The sequence below is a fragment of the Lactuca saligna genome, chromosome 2 (genome assembly GCF_052625555.1).
Source record: "Lactuca saligna cultivar CGN05327 chromosome 2, ASM5262555v1, whole genome shotgun sequence".
NCBI classification, from domain to species: Eukaryota; Viridiplantae; Streptophyta; class Magnoliopsida; order Asterales; family Asteraceae; genus Lactuca; species Lactuca saligna.
In genome coordinates, this window is record NC_136418.1 from 96,217,304 (window position 1) to 96,223,603 (window position 6,300).

A 6,300-nucleotide genomic window follows, 5' to 3' on the forward strand; every position below is an offset into this window, starting at 1 on the left:
GGTGGGATAAGAGTTGCCTTTATATGGTGAAATTGTACAAGTTTGAATGTTCTATATTTATAAATATATGATATAACATTGTGGGATGAAAACCTTATATGCTTACCAGGCTCCCAAGCCTGACCCACTCAGTTTTCTTGGTATCACAGGTATCGATACGAAGACATATTTCACAGAGAGATTTAAAGGAGATATAAATCATTAGTGTAATTGAATGTAAGTTCTGTTTATGCTTATGTGTCTGTATCGGAACATGACATCCTGATGTTTTATTATTAAATGAAAATACATTCTCTTTGTGAAATGTTTTGATAAGTTATTATCATATCTTGTTTCACGAACAAATTCCGCAACCGTTTTCTTTAAAATATTACTCTGATTTTATAAAACAAAGCATAAACAAATCGGTATTTTCTAGCCGTGAAAATGGGGATGTCACAGTTTATTAATTCCTTGGTGAGAATTGTACTTATATTATGAAATCAAAACTAAAACATTTTTTTTTCTTTCATTCAAAACCACATATTTATATTTTTAAAATAAAATAGCTACATGCTATTATATCTATAATAACATATTTTTTTTTTATAATAATACATCATATTTTTTTCATAAAAAATATATTTATATAAGATAAATTAAGATAAATTTTAAAAATTACATCATATGAAAATTTAAAATTTATATGATGTTTTTATGCTTAGGATGTTTCTACATAAAAAATAGAAAAAAAAAAATATTTAATTATGTATTGTAGTTTGAATATTTTAAATAAAATTTAGACAACAAAAAAAACTATATAATAACAAACTTATGAAGAAAAAAAAAGATCGAAAATATTAAAAGAAAGAAAATGAGACTAGCATTGTAATATATTAATTGGTCTTTGTGTAAAATTTCATGAATGGTGATTAAGTTTCACAAGATGACAGAAATAATTTTTATACAAAAAAATTCAATTTAATGGAACCCTCTAACAGACATCGACGGTAAAGATCATTTGTGTGCAAGGTTTGCTCCATTCGGATCATTTCAAAGAAAAAAAAAGTTTCATAAGGCTAATTTCACCGAAAAACTGTAAAGCTAAGCTAAAGGACCATTAATAAAACTTTTTCTTGTATTTGTAAAAATATTTAATTTGTACACCTTGATATTCACCACAATTGTTTAAAATACATTAATACTTTTTAAATTAGTATAGATTGAATTACTTGGTTATTCATCATTCATATTTATTTCATAATTTACTTTAAAAAATATTTAATATTTATATCTTAATCATTGATATTTATTTCAAAAATTAATTTAAAAAATATTTAATATTTACACCTTATACTTAATTTTTTTTTTCATCAAGCTGTATAATGAACGAACCTACTTTTTTTTCATCAAGCTGTATAATGCACGAACCTGGTAATATTAAAACTTTTAAACTTCGACTTCTTTATAAAAACTAGCAAATATTGAAACGTGTACTCATGTATGTGTGAGTGATCCCAGCTGTAAGCATTTTCCAAAATCTCTTCCAAATCCAAACTTCTTTTTCCATTGCTTTTCTTTGGGACACTTGTTATCAACAATATGGTCAATACTCAATATATCATAATGCAAAAAAGGCTTACAATATCGCTACCGTTTCTTTGTGACGCTTTGGCTCTTTAAAGGTATTGTCCTTAGGTTTCCTTTATAAAAAAAATAAAAATAAAAAATAAAAAATAAAACAAACAACGTTATTAATATGAAAATAGTTTTTATTTTTAAATAAAAACATGTCGTATATAAAAGCCTTGTTGCTTTTATCCCTTTCTCATGTATATCGTCGTTAACCTTCTCTCCATATTTAGTTAATGGAAATAAGATTATGTTATCAAATAAATCAACTAATACAAAAAAAATATCCAGAATATAAAATAGAAAATTACGTTTTTATCCCTTTCTCATGTATGCCGTCGTTAACCTTCTCTCCATATTTAGTTAACGGAAATAAAATTCTGTTATCAAATAAATCAACTAATACAAAAAAACATCTAGAATATAAAATAGAAAATTACGTCCTGATTTTGTGGTATATTACTACGTTATATTTATATTTCAATAACAACTAGAGGGGAGTCATACGCGCCTTTGGCGCTGTGTTATTTTATTTTCTCTTGTTTCAAGTTGTATCATGTACTAGAACATAATATTAGATGAATGAAAGCATATTCGATATTCGACATATAAGAGGCCTTTGGATCCAAGAAGCCCAACACATTCATTTTTGCACCAATCTTTAAAGTCCATTGTCTATGCAAAAACAAAAGTAAAGAATTAATGCTATAGAAAGAAGAATTATAAGGAGGATGATATATACAAAGCAATTTGCTATTCCTGTAAGTGAAGGAGGTTTACCTGAATGTTTAGCCATCACATCTCTTTTCCATTTCAATGAAGGAGATGGTGAAAGAGAAGCTCCAACAGCTCTTCCACTCTCGACTTTTGTCGACTCATAGTGGCTCCTTTTCCAGGAGTGTTCTTAAACCAACTCCCTTGATTTGCGAGTTGAGGAAAATCAGCCATGCATCACAACCACAAACACATCAAACACACTTCCATAAAATATAAATCATAAAATAAAAACACATATACATTAAAAGAAACATACATTTTTTCTTCTTCGTTCGGGTGATCCAAAGGACCCCAAAAAAGATCATCATCAAGTTTTTTTTTGATTGAGAAGACGCACCAGTCCCACTAAGTGTGTACTTATTCTTCCTTTGGCAACTTTCAGTATCACATACAACACATTCTTTTAAACCAATATGATGTCTGCCCTAAAGCATGATTAACATGAAATATGAAAAAGCCGATTATACACTTAACACAATAACATACAAATAACACAAAACCCAAGGAAAATGTGAATCTGAAAAGTACCATTCGAAAGCCATGCTTTTTATCCTCTCCTGCTATATCATCTCAAGTGCAATTATATCAGCAATCTCTATAAATTGTTGGATCATTTTCAGGATTACATGAAGGTGTACCAACTCATTACATGTGTCTATTTATTTTAAATCAAATTATAAAAAGTAAAAAGTGTAGAGAATTGTAATCAAGATTATGAAAGCAATTATGATTGAATGATTGAAAAGTAAGAACACAACGAGTAAATATTAATCAGATCTTATATTGATGAAGACTGATTACAAAGCTTCTAGGCAGAAAGAATACTCGAGTTCAAAAGTACTTTCTACTTCTATCCTCAGTCCCTATTTATAGGAGACCTGAGTGTACAAAAAATATACTAAGTCTATTACAATACGCTTCGCATAAAACTGTGACTCAATAAAATAACTAATATGCGAAACTCAAAAGAAACAACTACTTCGACTTTTACAATACATAGACTCTACAATCTCCCCCTTTGTAAACAGTCGAAGCTATTCAGTCCATAAGTTTCTAAACAGCTGAGTAGATTGTCTTTCGCGCTTTACTATACCAAGAAATCACCTTTTTAAGCTCCCTCTTGTCTCCTTCATTATTCTTCTTGCAGTTATTCATATGAACAATAAAATTCGTATATTGCGAAGAAGTATATCTTTCAATTTCTGAGATCTTGAACAAAAATTTCTTGGGCTTTCCTTTTGTATCCTTCCCTGAAAATACCATGCCAAAAGGTCTCAGGCATATTTCACAATCAACATATTTAGATAACGCTGACTGGGTCAAAATATCTTCCCAGGAGACATTTACTTCCTTTCCTAAGGTTGTTGCGAGTTCTTCATCGGTCAATGTCAAACATTCAAAGTACTTATCAATAAAAATCTTGACATGTGCAAAACCGAATCTAAACACTTCAGTTTCAGATCCTTTGAGCTTTTGATCTTGCATGTGTTTCAAAATAAGAGCTACTTGGATAAGATCATTGCAGTTCATCAGAGGGAAGTCAGCTATTGTGAAGTCATATTGTTTGTTATCAGCTCTAGTGACAAAATATCGAAAGTTCTGAAGCATGTCTTCAAACAATAAATCCTTCTTAATCGTCAACACCGTTTTAATCTTCAACAATGACCATATTTCATATGGATTCTTCCCCAATACAGCATGAAATCTGATTTTCATGTGTATGTAGTCATCAGCATTTTTAAACTTCTCACTTATCTTGTACTGAGCTGTTATGAATAGCATTTCATTAATCGGAAAATCCAACTGGCATTTGTCCGAATTTGCAATATCGTCGCTCCTCTTTGGCTTTTTCTCTAATTCATACATCTCCTTCCCCACCACATTTAACTCTATAGTTTCATAAGAATAAAGCTTCGCAGGATCACCTTTATTCATTGTGGGAGGATCACTTGCCATTTGCCTCATTATGCTCTGTACATGTCTCATCCTTTCCATTTTAGCCTCAGCTTCAGCTTTCTTCTCCTCCTTCTACTTTTCATATAATATCCCTATTCCTTTTCCCACATCATCAGTTGGAGGTTTTGCACTTGAACTTCCTCCTTCTTTTGATCCAATTACAATTCCCTTGAGAATTGTCCTTGTTGTTACTGTTGTTGAAGAAGTTGGCATTGTGAATATTGGAAGAGTAGTTTTGAGTTAAGTGAATATCACTTTCCCCATAGTTTTCGCATCATCCTCTTTACTTGTATTCTTCTCTCTCCCTTGCACCTCTGTGAAAGCAGGTGGGGCATTCTTCGGTGGTAAATAGGTAAAGTTGGAAATAGGAGCAAGTGCCTTCTAAAATATTTGTTCCAAAGTATTGACTTTGAGAGACAAGAATTCAGGAGTGAGAATAGGTTGTGATGAAGATTGCGAAACCAAAGTTTTCAACTCAGTCAGCAACTGAATCAACTGATCAAATCTCTCTTTGTTTTCTTTCTAATTTGCTGCAAGAACTGGACCAGGAGATTGAAAATCATTGAAAACTTTGTTCAGGTCTGTTGTAATAACATCAACCCTCTTCTGTCCTTCCAAATTTTGAGAAGTAATATCTTGAAGTTCCTTGGCAAGTTCTTTCTTTAATTCCTCAACTTTAAAATTAACATCCTCCCTGACCTTCTTTACATCCTGCACAAAAAAACATGACGTTCTTTTGCAACAGTCTTCAAGTCCTTAACAACATCATTAAACGAATTCGCTTGAGCTTGAATGTGAAGCTCATTATTCTTATCTGATTGAACAACTTTATCAAGTATTCTCTTTTCAGCAGACTTGATCATAATTTCAACCTCCAAAACTGACGTAGATGACGTTTTACCATAATCAGCTTGTGACTGAATAATGACATTCAACTTTTGATTCAGGATTTTGAATTGCTTTCCTGTCATAAGCATATGATCAACTATCTCCTCCTCCTCTGAATCAAAATGTAAATCTTCAAATATTCCTCCAAAACCTCCTACTGCAGTTTCATCATCGGACATGGGTTGCGAAGGTTGAGAAGTTTCGGGTGATTGTGATAGAAACAAAGTGGTGAAAGGATTTTGTAAAGGATGTTCAAAAATAGATGAAGTAGTGAGTGTAGTTATTGGAAGAGAAAATGGTGGTAAAGAAGTTGATATATTCTCAGAATAAATGGGTAAAGAAGCAGATAAACTGATAGGTAGTGTGGTTTCGACACTTGTGATAGGTGCCCCCGTATCAGATACGTTGACAACCATATCAGAAGTAGGTACCTCCTCAGAAACTGATTTGCTAGTGACTACTTCAAGTGGAATGGTAGTTGTTGTAGAGATTTGCGAAGTTGGTGTAATTGAAACAAGTGGAATAGAAACAGTTACTGGTGAAGAAACAGGTGGAGTCTCTGGAACCACCTCTTCATCAGATGACTCGTTGCGAATTACCAACTTTCGTTTCTTGGAAAGTGTTTGTTGCATATGTTTCGCAACATATTGAGTATTTTCCTCTTTGATCTTGGAGAAACAGGAGCTGGAACACTTTTAACAGTTACCCCCTTCTGCTGACTTCTGCCTTGCGAATAGGAGAGGAGGATTTGCGAACTGTCTTCAGTACCCCAGATTTTGAGGGTATAGTTTCCTTCTTCGATTTTGAAGACGTTTCTTCTATCTAAACCTCTTCTGCTTGAGTTTGTTTTCGAAGATTGACCTGTTTCACCCTTTTTAGTGGTTTTCTTCTTCTTTGAGGTTTTGTCAGTGATTTCCAATAAGATCCTAGTTTACACAGCGGGATCCACCATCTCATGTATTTAACCAACACTTTGTGAGTGGATGATACCTTTCTAAGCATCGCATCCGGAATGCGAGCAACATGTGTAAAGATATTTTCATCATCTTCCACTACCTTTGTAAATTG

The 6,300-nt window shown here is 32.3% G+C and overlaps 1 long non-coding RNA gene across 1 annotated transcript; it reads right to left on the minus strand.

Annotated features, from left to right (window-relative positions):
* Positions 1–2,163: 2,163 nt before the first annotated feature.
* On the minus strand, positions 2,164–2,748 carry LOC145028960 (uncharacterized). The gene is made up of 3 exons (XR_013676290.1): positions 2,645–2,748; positions 2,392–2,528; positions 2,164–2,286 (listed from the first exon to the last, which is right to left on the minus strand). It is a non-coding gene; the product is annotated as an uncharacterized LOC145028960 (long non-coding RNA).
* Positions 2,749–6,300: the final 3,552 nt, after the last annotated feature.